This window comes from Achroia grisella, unplaced genomic scaffold, assembly GCF_030625045.1.
Source record: "Achroia grisella isolate CSIRO2021 unplaced genomic scaffold, CSIRO_AGI_Agris_v1 utg640, whole genome shotgun sequence".
NCBI classification, from domain to species: Eukaryota; Metazoa; Arthropoda; class Insecta; order Lepidoptera; family Pyralidae; genus Achroia; species Achroia grisella.
In genome coordinates this window covers 229,811-246,450 of record NW_026712977.1, presented here as the reverse complement: position 1 = coordinate 246,450, position 16,640 = coordinate 229,811, and positions in this window count along the sequence as shown.

The window sequence follows — 16,640 nt, the reverse complement described above, 5'->3', positions numbered from 1 at the left end:
ATCTAGTTAAAGCAGGGTCAGGTGATTACATCATAATGTAATATGAACTGTTATTCAATCTAATGTTTACATTATCTATGGTCAAATTGGTCTTCTATACATATAAATAAAATTGGAGTGTCTGTTTGTAATATTAAAATAACCGTTTTTTACTATATGCATATGAATATAAATACGATACATACACCAATTTTTTGTTACATTTTTGTTTGTTTGTTCCGGTTAATCTCTGAAATGGCTGGACCGATATTGATGAGATTTTTATTAGAAGGTAGCTGATATAATAAGGAGAAACTTAGGCTACTTTTATATTAGAAAGATTATTTTATTTTAGAAGAATAAAGTTAAATTCCACGCGGACGAAGTCGCGAGCACAGTTAGTATTATAATATAAACATCTGTGGCCAAGTATTATGGAATGTCCACTCCACTTCTGTAGTCATCTTTTTGTAATTCTTCACTTACATATTTGAGGTAACCGCTACGAATATATTATGATTGTCCACCATTAATCATAATTAGGTATCTACCTGCGGTAATACATTTATATTAGACGTTTAATACGCTTATGTTTAACTAACTGTAACTCGCGTCGCTGTCTGCGTGAAATACATCATAGTTTTTTGACAATACTTTATTTAGATGAATATAATAAAGCATTTCGAAGTATATCTATTACAAATAAGTATAGTTGTAAATACAATAGTATTTGTATTTACCTACAACTATATGGTAACTATTATCTGATTTTAAAATAAAAAGGAAATGTTCCGATTGTCTATTGTTTTTTTTTTTGACTTGAACTGAAGTAACTATACGAACTGGATGATAGAGTTAGTACTAAATAGTGCGCAATATAGGTATGTAATATTATATTATCGGTGGCAATATTCAGCCCCGCTTGCGTTCTACAGTACTAACTGTATTACTGTACTGTGTTGGACTGTCGTGATGCATTTGCAAGTAGGTCCATATTAAGGTGTTTCGGCCCCTAAGGGTTTTTGAGTTGAGGTCCAAGTCACTACTCGTGTCTGATGGTGGTCTTGTTACTAAGATGCGTTTTACTAGAAAAAGTTGATGTTTATAAGTGATAGACGTCCAAAATTATTTTGTTATATGATATATGAGGTTCAGTTTATATATGAGGGAAAAACCAAGGGAATGTGGCCATACATCAATCATTTTCTTATTGTTATTTTTCTTATAAGTTTAATTTATATGTTCTAAAGGGGTAAAACATATAGTTGTACAGGATAAAAAATGTTCTTGAATAGGTTTCTTGAATCTTAATAATGCCTAAAGACTCACTAATTAAAATATTGTTAAATTTGACTTTGATACGCTTATATTTTGATAATTTAATCAATAATTTGCCCATGAACTTTAGAGAGAGTCTTTTACAATTCACAGGATATTTGATGTAATATGTACAAGAAAATAGAAACAGTGAGGTATAGGTCAAGTAATGAGACCTCTAAACCAAAAAGTCTATGGTGATCTTATGGTGAATTTCCAAAGAAATCGGGAGTTATCATAACAGCACCACGAGATCTTCGGCACGGCTCGTCCTACTCTTACCGAAGGTGTGTGGCCATCCATTCCCTTACTAGCGGATGTCAACAGACACTTTCGATAGGTCATAAACTCATAACAGCACAGCAATAACTTTACATTCAACCATTTTGAAGAGCATTACATAAACGGTGCTATTCGATCACTTGCTTCCTGCTGACAACGTGTTAAAGAATTCTAAAATAGTTGTAAAGTCATTACGGCGAGATTTACAAAAGGCGGTAAAGCGGTCAAACTATAAATCTTCTCACACGCTACAGGTCATATTTTTTTACTTTTTTTAATGCTGTATTAAATTAGCATTAGCTTTGAGTTCAAAGTAAATTAAATCCTTGTAAATAACCAGTTACGTCACTGTGTATCTGCAACGAGGAACAAGAAATTATATTTCGATAATTTCTTCCTTATTACACTGAGAATTCTACAGTCAATTAAGAAGTACATCTCTTTGTTTTTAACACAAACAATTGTTTTATTTTGTAGGTAGTGTATTAAAATAAATTATGCTTAGTATGAATTATACATGATGCACCTTAAGGATTCACTAGCTCTATCTCACGGCGCTATTAGATATTCGATGATAATTTGTTTTTTATATAAAGTTGAATCATCATTTCAGCCTGGAAGACGTCCACTGCTGAACAAAGGTCTTCCCCAAAAATCTCCACGACCGGTCGGTCCTCCACTGCTCGCGTATTGTATGTTGTTGATGTTGAATACATTTACTTCATTATTAACATTATTTCATTTTAAATAATAATAATAACCCTGGACAATTCAATGTCATTTAGTCCCGAGATATGAACATATTCATGAATTTGGCATTCATGAAAATGAATTGAACCTATGACCATTGGAAGTAAAGCGGTGTACTAATCCGCTTGACCACCGCCGCTATATAATAGTTTTGTTTATCTACGTTTATTAATACGCAATAATTAATTATTCAATCACTTAATTTCATTCATTTATTCATATAATCGACGACCGGTTCTTGTGATCTCCATTGTTGTTTACAGTTCTTTCTGAACTAATGGCACACAAAAAGAACAGCTGTGCGCATCCATTAGAGCGGTAGAGAAAATCTAATAGAAATGTCAATGATTAATAATCTTAATGATATCATTACAATTGAGTAGCAATAACTCGTCGTATATACTCGTATGTGCTATAAACTAGCTGACCCTACAAACAATGTTTGCCATATGAGGTTATTATCATTATATTATGAACTGTGATTTAAAGTATCGCTATGGCTATTTAGAAACTTAGAGTAGAGTAACTATGTTACTTACTTACTAAACTTAGCTCGCCTATACTTATACAAAAATTTTAATACAGATACAATAAGAGCAGAATTATGCAATTCATCACACCTGTTAGTTAAAAAACAACATGTTATTTAGTTTCTTATTATATATATTATGTTATTACATTCTAGCTGTGAGTAGTATCTCGACAAAATAAACATAATATTAGACTATAACCCAAAACAAATTCATCGTACTACTAAAAAAATGATTTTTTAATACGACCTTCCATATCCGTTTTTAATCTCTTTCTGTCTGAGAAAGAACATTTGGATTTCCAAATATCCTTTCTCAGGGTCTAAACTATCTGTGTACCAAGTTTTAGATAAATAGTAACAGATGGGTAACATCGCGGTAGTAGAGTTGGTCGTGATGGTACCAACTTATATTACAGTTGTCACACATCCTATACCAGTTTTGTATGGTATAACTGATAAGTTTTTAAGTACTTTATTTTACGATACATCTTATACATAAAATTCTCGTGTCCCAGTTTTCGTTCCCATACTCCTCCGAAACGGCTTGACCGATTCTCATGAAATTTTGTGAGCGTATTGAGTAGGTCTGAGAATCGGCCAACATCTATTTTTCATCCCCCTAAATGGTAGTCCACCCCTAATTTTTTTTTTATTTTAAGGCAAAACATTTTGCCGGGACAGCTAGTTTTGTATAAAAGGATAAAATTCACTTCTAAAATAAATGGCGGACTTTGCGTATACCTAAGCAAGATTTCTTCGAGTCATCCTTTGAATGAATGAGACGTATTGTAGGCCCTGTGACTGGAGCGTGAACACAACGACTATTTTAATAAAAATCAGAACAATAGTAACAAATGTATAAAAGAACTCACATAGAAATAACAAGTCAAAAGTGACATATAAAAATAGATATCAAAAATACGAAGTTAATAAAAGGAGATGCTGCCAGTAACAAGCCTTTAGGCTATATTTTTCTAATAGGGGATAATGAACAGCTACTGAATCTCACAGTATTCGCTGACGAGGCATCAATGGAGGACACGTTGAGTATGAGATCAAATCCCTTTGCCGATTATGACAAATTCACAAGGTATACACGAGCACATGGAGGTCGTCCAGATGGTACATTAACGTCATAAGGGTCACTAATCTCCCTTACAATCTACTAATGTACAAAACTATCGATTGAATAACTTATGCAACAGATAATAACTGGTCTGCATAACATATGCGAGGTCGGCGATGTATTTCTAACTTCACTTATATTATCGATTTCAATCCAATCCAATTTTATACCGTATGGGTACTCTAATATTAATAGCACGTATAGTTACTAGGCAAACATAAGCGATAGTCATCCTACTCCACTGTCATATCTGAGCATATTCTTCTTTTATACATATCATCTTTCACACAATCCATCCATCTTTTTTAGAGCGTCCTCTCCTTAATAGTAACGAAATGAATTGGATGAATTATAAGTATGTGTAATCAATTAAAGAAGTATGAATGTAATGCGATAAAATTTTGTATATGTGTAACACTTAATAAATATAACTTGAATACAATACAAGTATCATATTTATAACTACTACATTCAGGAGTTTTTTACTCGAAGCAAAATATTTTATGTATCGCGTCAGGTTCACCGTGACATTGTCAGACCTGGAAACTGTAGTGATTAATGGGGAATTCATCACAATGGGAAAACTGACATAACTATTATGCTCATACTGTCATTTTCACTGGTACTCCGCCAGCGTAAATCTTTAGAAAAGAGGGGTGCATTCTTTCGTTACATCTATAAATGAAAATCTCCCCCTACAATAAGAAAATGTATATTTAGTACTATATAGTATACAATCTGGCCATAAATACTGTTACAATTAAAAATAAAATCTCCGGAGCCAAAATAAAAGAAAAAAATAAATAAAAATATACAGAACATTACATTTGAATTTGGAATCTGTCATTCTTTTAATGTTCTCATTTCATCTATATCACCCATTAATAGCAATTAAACGACATTTATAAGCAATCTTCAATCCTCATATTAAGTATACAAAATATATGTTTTTTGTTTCTAAATATTTGTAGTGCAAAGTTGACGACATAAACCAAATTAATCCCAGCCCATTCTTTTATTTACCGTAGCTGCTCATCATTGTACACGAGACTTCACATGTCAAATGTGGTCAGAAACAAGCGATTCTCGCCCGTATCGCACACAGCTTTAACGCCTACAAGAGACAGGTCGCTGAGAATCATCAAAGGTGATTTCTCGTTATGTTTATAACAGATATAATTATAAGGCTGCGATTACGTGAGTACATTCACTTTTATTTTTAGAGAGGAAATTTCCGGAACTGTTATATAATGATGCCCTATGCCTACTTCGATGTATGACCTCTATAGCCAATCGATATCGGTGCAGTGTAATTGTTCCACTTTATGATATGATACTGTTACATTGTTTTTTATGATAGCTCGAACGGTAAACATGTTGATCACCCAACCGATCGAGTGATAACCGTTTATTACAGCAAGTAAATGTGTGTGTCATCTTTATTAGTATGAAATTAATCAAATTCTATCAACCCGATGTCTGTACATTGTGAATATTACAAAACCTGCGGGGTTTGTCATAGCAACAGAGTCCAAACAAACAATTTAACCTAATTACTGCATGAAATTGAATGCAGTTTTCATCGATACTGTCAATACGACGGGAAATTGATCTATTAAATATTTAGTATACAGTCCCAACAACAAAGTCACTTGTAGACTTATTATGTACCTACTAGTCAGATGCTATGCAATTATTTTTTTAAACAAATTGAATATATCGTTTGTTATTAAACAAGTACAAATATGATACAATTTTTTACTATTTTTCAATTTATATTTTACTAGCTACTCGCCCTGGCTTCGTACGTGTGTACATGCATTATATATATAAAACTTACTCTTGAATAAGTCTATCTATTAAAAAAACAGCTTCAAAATCTGTTGCGTAGTTTTAAAGATATAAGCATACGTAGGGACAGACAGCGACAGCGACTTTGTTTTATAATATGTAATAATAATAATGCTGATGTTAATGATTTTTCTGTGTAGTCACTAGCTATATGATTTAATGGCCAGTGACTGCAATTTTATAACAAACTAGCTGTTCCCGCGACTTCGTCCGCGTGGAATTTTATTTTATTTTTCTAAAATAAAAGAATTTTTCAAAATAAATTAGCCTAAGTTACTCCTTATACATTACATCAGCTACCTGCCAAAAAAAGTCCCGTTAAAATTGGTCGAGCCATTTTAGAGATTAGTCGGAGCAAACAGACCGGCAGACAGACAGACAAAAATTGTAAAAAATGTTATTTTGGTATATGTACCGTATATATATTCATATGCATGTAGTAAAAAACGGTTATTCCAATATTACAAACAGACACTCCAATTTTATTGATATGTATAGATGTATAAATTACTGTGATCTAGTTTTATATTTTTAAGTTAACATTATTCTTAAATATCGAATAAAAGTCAATGTAAGGAACAACAAATTAGTTATTTAGTAAATACATTAATAAATAAACATTAGTCATGACATGTATTTCTTTTAGAGTCATGCATTTTTTTTTATTATTTTCTTTATCGAGTGCTCGCTTAACTGTCCTATAACTATACTGTTTGCCCTACGTATTGCGTATTACATTGGCTGTCGGTTGCAATTCAAGCTATTTACATCTCACACTTTGTACTAGTACCTATCCATAATTGGACTACTGGCTATTAACCATGTCAAGCTATTAACGTTCCGCTACTGGAATGTCTCAGATCAAGACGAAGTCAAGTCAATTAGGCATCATCAATTTCATTACGATGTTATATTGGAAGTCACATTTACAAATTAAGTCATAATGATTTTGTCTACTTCCAAGCAGGGATGTCAGGGAGCTCCGTAACCGTAACCGAAACAAAAAAATATATATCCGATATATCCGGATATCCGATATAAAAAAATATTCGTAACCATAACCGAATTCGAAATAAGTTACAGATAATATCGGATAGGGGCGGAGCCTAATTGGGACACGTTATATAACCATTTTATTAGCTATTTGTAATTTACTTATGAAATTCCTTAAAAAATTTATATCCGTCACCGAAATTATCCGAAACTAACGGATAATCCGAAATAATTTCATATCGCATCCGTAACCGTAACCGGTATAATAATCATTCCTATATCCTAAACCTATCCGTATCCGAAATTTCATATTATGGATATGAAATTCCCTGCTTCCAAGAAGTGGCTTCCAGTAGACCAAACTGTATATATACGTCAATCATTATGATTTAATATTATGCAAAAGGAGACTCCCTTGCAAAATAAGTAATAATGATTTGGTCTACCTCCACGCAGTCGCTTCCAGTAGACCAAACTGTGTATATGCGTCCTAATATTCTGCACACGAATATGCCTTTACTCCTTTTACAGATTCCAGACGTACATTCTCATCTTATCTCCTAATTTTCTATGTATTGCTATTTGAGTGATAATATTAACAGATTCTTACAATATCAGTATCTGGTCACACTTACCCAATAGCAAGGACTATAAGGCTAGGTAACTGTACCTATAACTTTAAAAAAATTACTTACATAGTTGTTACAATTGCTAACGATGTACATAAAATTTTATAATAGCAATTGGCTCCATTAGTCCCTATTTCTATGTAATATTATATTATCTATGCTATTACTGAGGTAGAATTTGTACAAAGTAGTTCGTGAGGGTTACAATTGCTACAGATAAGGTAATATTACACATACATTATCCATGTCAAACACCAATCATTTTGCTTTGTAAAATGTGCTACGTGCTGTGTTTCAGGGGATGGGTTATTTCCCCGGAATGTGGGTCTACATGATGACGTAATATCATATATACATACCCCCTCTCCCTCACCTCTTCTATTCTCTACATACACATAACTCTTGAGACTAAAAATATTATACACATAACTATTAGACCATGCACAATTGTAATCAACTGTACGCCAGTAGAACAATACAAAATATGTGTTAATAGTCGAATAGGATTCAAACGAATCTCGTGAAATTCTTGCATAACAGTTATTAAAATACAGATTTACGGATCTTCGTGTTATTTACGCTAGCCACTTCATTCGCGTGACCATTTTGCACTCGAAATGTGTTTAAATTATATTGTTATTTCTCCGTCTATTATCAAATAGGGTACTGCTCTACCCGAAGAGATGAAATTAAGAAAATAATATTGAACCTTTTTTACTCCACTTTGGGTTTTCATTTGATCAAAAACTTTGATAGAAATCTCTTCGCTAGACAGAGTTCTTTACATTTGCTTGTGTACTGTGTTGATCATTTACTTTTTTATTTACCTATAATGCTTATAATATGATCGATTTAAATAGTAATTATCATTGCCTTATAGTTATTATAATATTTTGGGTCAACACCGTATATCATCTTCTGTCGGTCTCTATCAGCCGTTTTATTTGATCTTACCATCTTTTTATTTATTTAAAAATAAATAGAAATAATATTATACACTTATATATGTAGTATTTTAATTTGATTCGGTGGAACTTAAAACTATCTCAGGAACTTTATGTACGTCTTCTTTCACACAGTCTATCCATATTTTCATCTGTTATCTCCTCCATTTACATGTATATACTAATAATCTACTTATATATTAAATTATTTCTGACGACTTAACATTATATTTTTTTCCCCATAAAAAGCAAAGTTATATACCGCGGTGTTTTCATCATTCAATGTTATATATACCTATAAGTTATAAAAAACAGTGCAGATTTTTTATAATATAATTTATGTAATACAAACACAGGTACAAGAAATCATATACTTTTCTTATGCATACTACGATAGTGATAAGCTAGCATACAAACCATCTCAAAGTGTTTACTTTTTACCGGTTACAGAAGCCTATAAACGCCTGAAACATCAGGGGTGTCACATGCGTGTTACTGACCCTTCAGAAAACCTACCCTTTTTAAAATCGCATGCTGTGTCGCTAGAAAAAGTTTCCTTTTTATAGTTTTATTATAGATATGAGAAATATTATAGGTATGTATAGTATAATGTATAATCTATCATATTATATACATATTATAGGTATGTATATAATCTGATAGATTAAAAACTTTGACGCCGTGGCCACGACTCCGACATCGGCAGTCTGTCTCATTGACCAGTCAGCAGGTAGTCTTAGATATACATAAATCTGTCCACTAAGCGTCTAGTCGCAAGGCATCCGCTCTTCTTCATTATGATGATCAAGTTAAACTTAATAACAGTGAACTATGGCGATAATGGAAGATCTTGTTACATTCCTCCGAAAGCAAACCTCGCGAGATTTATTTTCATGGTATGCTTATTCTGTGCAATTGCATGTTTTATACATACCACACACGTGGTCCTGTTCGAACATGCAGCGATACCTTCCACGTCTAATTGTGTTTTAACACGTATTTTATCGAAATCAGTAAAGCTGTCTAAAAAGATATATGATAGACTTATATACATCGGTTATTCGATATTGAGGGTTATAAAATTCAATTTTAAATGTTTGTGTTTGAACTGGTAACCACTTGGGATTTCCAAAGTCTAGTGTTAAAGCTGTCATACGTTTACGTAAGCGAATTTAGCACTCCAACTCTGTTTTATGTAATATTGTTGATATTCAAGTAACTATTTATTTAATATATTACTTGTATGAATTGATAGTGTTTGGTAGTTTGTATTCACAAAAAATATTTAGAATGTAAAGTTGAACAACATTTGTTTATAAGAACAGACTTTATTTTAATACTATTTTTTTTTTGTTGGATCGTTTGGGCTATTGTCAGATGTGTAGCACCTGTAGCACTGCGACCTACATAGATCTATTGTGCTCGCCCTTTTCAGAGTTCGCTACTTAGACCCGTCAGGGACAAGAATTGAAGGATATTCTTAGGAGCGATCGTTTTTATCTCCTCGGGAAAGAGTGTAAACTTTCCAAAGGAGATATTTCGTTTATGCATGAGTGGGCTACAACCACATAGGATGTGAAGCGGCGTTTCCTCTTCAGTTTGGCAGATTCTGCAGATACTTGTAGTGCATAGGCCTAGTTTAGCCATATGCTTGTTTAATTTGCAGTGTCCTGTGAGGGCCCTAGTCATCATGCATATGTTGTTGTATTGTAATCTATTGGAGTATTTGGTCGAAAAGCTCGGTAGGTCTAATTTATCTATCTATTTTAATACTATATAATTACTTCTTTATTTCTATTCTACAATTGGAAACGCTGATATCTCCCGAAAAGACCTTTTATTGAGGAGAGAGGGGACTATTAGTTATGGGGGAACTATACAATTACAAACAAGTAAAATATACCGTCAGTTTTATTTTCGAAATTAGAAGAACTGAAAAGAAACTCTTAAGGCTCTTATTATTTTGAAACTTGCAGCTATTCTTGCACTCGACCATATTAGAGTGAGATATTTACCCGCTCCACCACGTATCACAACTTTGAACTTTATAGTGAGCATGACTGTTTCTAGTTATATATAATCTAGATACTCGTAGATGATACAAGCCCTCTGGAATGAGTGGTAACACGTTTGTCACGTTATAACGTGATGTCATGTACATAGGAGACGGTTATGGCTTACCATTAAATGGACCGTCAATTGGTTTGCTATTCCATTTTATAAAATAAATAAAATTACTAGAAACACTTTGAGTGTTGGACGAACACTTGAGTTATTGAATACGAATATATATTGTCGGCTTTATATAAACTCGTATTATAATCCAACTACAGCGCAATTTGTGGCTAAACAAAATAGAAAGCTGCAAGTTAAGTCTGGACGGTGAACTCGTTTCCAGCAAAGCAATCAGGAAATGCATGTCCACGCATTTCCTACGTCAATCTTTGTCACCTGTTCTCTCCCATACCTACTAACTATAGTGTTTGTATAATGTCGTGTACATTATAATAAGGAAGTCTTAGTAATTCCTACCTTTTACTCAACTAGATAATATTGACTCAACCTTTTTACGGTGCTATTAGATCGGTAAATATTATTTTAAGAGAACTAATTGATTTTGTACGAAACATGCTTTTTTTATTTAAACGGATCATAGTGGTATGGTATGTCACGCCTGATCTACAAGTATAAGCTGTTGGTTACAAATAGAGTAAAGATACCCCTATACCCAATGTGGTGAAAACACCAGGAATTATAGTGTTCCAAATTGTAACCGTAACTGCAAAATTGTTCCATATCCTCCTACTTTATGTTTATAACATGACCTAGCAAGTTGTGGACGGCTCGTTTTAGGAAGAGAAAAACTAATAGAAAAGCTGAATAGGTATCAGGACATCCATACACGTCTATAAATCATGAACTCGTCGACGCATCACAGTTTAAATGTAGCAGTAATAACTTAACGATTTTTATGTTACTTTGAGCAATAAAATAACAATAGGAAGTAATAAAGAGAGTATATAATAATTATTTTTTATTTGCTTCCGTAACATATCAAATATTCCGTGAAAATCACGGGATGTCTCGCAATACTTTCGAGATGTGTTTTTAATAATAATAACCTAACAACAAATTTACTTAGAATACATACAGAAAAATAATATTGAGGCGTCTGTTTGTAATTTAAAATTATCAGGTTTTCACAAGTTGCATAGGAATATATATAGTTACATAAAAAAATAATTCTCTGTCTGTCCGTTTGTTCTTGCTAATTAATGAAATGGCCAGGCCGATTTGAATGGGACTTCTCCATATGGCTAGTATTATAAGGCTATTTTTATTTATATTGAACAAAGTATAAGTGCACGCGAACGAAGTCGTGTAACAGGGAGTCCAGTCATAAAGTAAGCAGAGGTCACTTCTATGTCACACGTTACATATTCTACTATGTTATGCAATATAGTATGGGTAGTATGTATTGTAGCGAGTGTTTTTGTTTATATATAATAACAATGGAACTTTTGGTAATGGATGCAATACACAGGACGTTGCGTACATTATAAAGCCTTGACTCCAACCGCCATCAAAACTTTTGTTCAGCACGTGGAAAACTGCACCGTTGAATATAAACCATTCTTATAGAACAAATAATACTCAATTTCATACTTAAAAGACAGAAATAATCCTCTATACAGAATCTTAGCCTTTTTTAATAAATAATAATAGAACTGAACAATTCACACAGCGCCATCTAGTCCCAAGCTGAGCAGAGATTGTTTTTTGTGAAAATATCCAGAACAATACGAATCATACACATGAATACAAATGTTTGTACCGTGCGAAGCATCGAACGTGAGGCCCTTGGAAATAAATCGCAGTGCTAAACCGTTTATCCACTATCGCTCTCTCCCCCGAAATTAACACATAGAAATATGCCTGCAGTGGATTGATAATGGGTTAAAACAACAATATGAATGAAAGTAATACATGTTAATTATCTATTTATTTAAAAAATATCTCAATTTGATAGACGTATAAACATCACGTTTTATTTATGCTAATTTTCTTAATGTTAATACAAGAATGTTATACAAAATAAGGATACATGACGTCACACTTTGAGAATAGCCACCAAAATCTTAACAATTAACGAACATTTATAAAATAATTTCAACTCTACTAGTGTGATTATAAGGATTGTTTTGTTTTTCAATCTCACATGTATGTGACAAGAACGGGAAGAGCAAAAATATCAAATTTTGTGACATAAGACTTGAATGGAAGTTATGTTATGACTTTGTAACTTCAACTATCCAATGCTACAATACAAATAAAAAAAATAAAGACAATTTTAATAATAATTAATAATTAACTCAAGACTTACGTATACAGTTACAAGTGCATTACATAGATAGCTATCACAAATAATATAAAGCGTTTACATGTGACAATGGACATTTTAGATATTATATTTTTGATTAAAGCAGTATAGTTAGCCTTTCAGAAGTATACACCAATGTTTTGAATATAAAATTAACAAAAGAGACAAACATTGGAAAGTCAACTCTAAAAAGCTTAAATTTAAAAGTTAAATTAAAAGAAAAACATTATGAATTAGGTGTGCGTATGATAACTCATAATTAAATACTAAATTTAATGAACCGTCTGTTAGAAATGTCATTGGGGCCAAAGATTGACAAAGCAAATTCTGCTTCTAAATGCGACTGTATACGCTAACATATAAAGCACATATTAGTTTACAGTACAGATTAGTGTCATTAAACAGTATAATTCAAACAGTCATAGCCTACGTCCAAAGGATATTGTAACAGGTAATTAGGGGAGAATACTTTCCCTTTTACATCAGTGCTAAGGAAAACACGAAACACAAATCACCTGGTCGATGTGGGTAATAGAGGCAGGAAGACATCGTTTGTAGAGGCTTTTGAGGGGAGAAAGGAGATTATTGTAGTACGGACTGATTGCTATTGCTATCATATCATCATTGCGAGCAATGATGACATATATCAGATTGACCTCCACGCGGCCCCCTGGAAACTATCATCATAAACTTCTGGTCAATGTGTCACAATGTGCTAACTAACCTGACCTCATGCTTTTCTTATAATCCTCCACTGGTGCCCCGCCACCATAACCGTCAGCACAAGTGCAACATTCCATTATCCTTTTAAAAAAAATAGGGGCTAGCTATATACCCTAGGTCGACATCCACGTGACCCATGGTGACCCATGAAAACCATTGTGTTTAACTCCTAGAGAATTCACTATAATGGGAAGATCTGATTTCATGCTCATCTAATCATATTCTATTGGTATCCCCCCAAAAATACGTTTATACTTTCCCACTTGAAGTGTTTTTAGAACTGTTCTAATGAAGATTGCAGTAGCTCGCTTTACTGCCACTCCAAACCCCCAAATATCTGATGAGCTGATCTTATAGAGCTGTTGATGGCCTACTCTTGCCTGAAGGATACTGCAGTCGAAAGGGGTACGAACCTCAGCTTAGCCGTCGTAATCCATGCCCATTTCAATATTCAATCGATAATGGAATACCAATATATTTTATGTTTTTCTTAATAATGCTCCAAGAAAGGTATTTTCTATTTTGTACTTTAAATTTTACCTTATGTACTTAATATACGTACGTCGTGGCCCAATAATTTAGAATTACACTTAACTGATTTACAGTCACTAGTTCAATTCTGACTAACATCAGAACATGTACATTTTTTTTATAAAGTTCTACTAATTTCCCAAGTATAGGAACCATCAAACTACAAATATATACAATATATACATCATTTAGAGAGACGGCATGAACTGTATTTTCATTTTTCTTTTTAAGACATATTTTTGTGACTGTCAATGATTTTAGAGTTTATAGATTCCGTTTTCTGCCTACCTAAGTGTAGACAGATTTTAATATCGTTAGTAATAATATAACAGTAAGCAATTACTATATCTTTCATTAACATTATTGTTAACACTATATTATTATTATAGGGAAAAAACCATACAAGCCCACCATTTCCGAATACAAACTAACAAACAAACAAACTAAATACATAGCAATCATAATACAATTCATCATATTTGTCTATATAATATATAAATATTATTTTACAAAATTGATAATAAAAACATTGCGTATAATAATATACATTTTTATATCACCAGTATAGTGATTCATCCAGATTTAACAAATAAATGTATATAGAAAGTATATACTCAATGTTTGTATCATCAATTTTGTGAAATGGTATACCAATTGATTCACAAAACCAGTTCATCATATTTGCCTACAATATATGTAATATTGTAGACAAATATGATGAACTGGTTTGGAGTTATGGTTGCTATGTATTTAGTACTTTAATACTTGTATTCTAAGATAGAGGGCATGTATTTACTTGTATAGTTTTTTTTCTGTAAGTAAATATTTATGCTTATAATTTGTGGCTACGGCAGTTGCAACATTGGCGTAATATTTTAAATACGATTAAAAAGTGGCAATACTCCATTAAACTCTAATATTAGATATATGTAAAATTTAGTATAAAAAGATATATAACTAAAGGAGATCAACACTATATAATTATTTTATCATTTACATATTATATATATACTTTACATTAATTAAAAATATAGCATGATATAGTAAATATTTAAGTATCTATATTAGTTAACTACGTATTTATTGTCAATTAGAAATAAACAAAACATCAGAATAATATTTGCTACTCAAGTTTGCAGTTCTCATACAAGTTATGTATGTTGAAAGCAGATCAACAAAACATTCAAGAGGGAACACCATGCGCTTGTAAAGTGAATGTGTGACATTACATTATTTTTTGTCTCGGTGGTTTAGCATCCACCACCATCCACCATCGGAAGGAAAGCGCTGTGCAACACCGCACAGCGCTTTTCTTCCGATAGTGGCGGATTCAATTCCTCGCACGGTACAAACATGATGATTTATTATGTATGATTATTTTGTATGTACGTAATGACGATGTGTGAATTGTCCAAAGATAATTATTATTAATTAAATATCGGTATTATACAAAACTTACTAAATTTATGAAGTAAAAAAAATATTTAATAATACTAAATATTTTCAAATTATATATTTCCTAATATTATGAGGACTAGCAACACATTTGTTTTAAAAATATTATGATATGTTAATAAATGAGCACATTTTTAAGGTACAAAACAATGCGTATATAAGTATATTTAATTTTAGGTTATCACTAACTTCACTTTACGATACACAGTATTCTCTCTTTACATTACTGTACCTCAAGGCACAATTACGAATTGTACTATTAAATGCGATTGTCCCATAAACTCTGCGGACTTAAAGAAGCTGATAGAGTAAACATTACTTTAAAATTACATCTTTTTTAACAAGAAAACATCAAAAATATATGTATAATAAAATTTCACTAGAAATATATAGCGAAGTGCTAATTATAATATATTTAAGTACAACATTTCATCTATTTGAATTAAGAAAGGACTCCATTTTCTTGTACCATAGAGACTGCGGCAAGCTTTTACAAATTTATAAAATATTAACCTTAAAAATACGCAGTAGTCAAGTTTGACACTTTCTCTGGTACAACTGTACAACGTCAGTTTACATTTCTGCTATATTAAAAATAGAACTTTAATGACCTGAAAATATATAGAAGTTTGTAAAAAATAGCAACTATATATTTATTTAATTTTATAACATGATTTTAAAGTTATCACCCAGTATAATGGGTTCCATAGATTAGCAACTACTATAACGTTATCTCAGAGCAATATAAATTCCACAAACGTACGGCATACATGTACACAATATAATAAAAATATATGTATTGTTATTAAATAAACGGTATATATTTATCGTGATTATATTAGTTACGAACTTCCGATATCCCGATATTTCGTTTACATAATAAGTTCAATTATAAAAGTTTTAAAAATGTAACAGCGTTAATAAAAATATTTTAATATTCATATTTGTAATAAGAATAAAGAAATATGCATTATTAAATTCTATTATATTTGTTTTGAATCATAAGAGCTTACACGTTACACGAGCCAGTACGTTAGTATAATCCTACTTCTTAGTACTACATCTGAATAGGACAAAGTCGCCTATATCCATTTCCATCGCAAATACAAAGTCAAATCTACAAATTCAATAAAACCTACAAACTTAA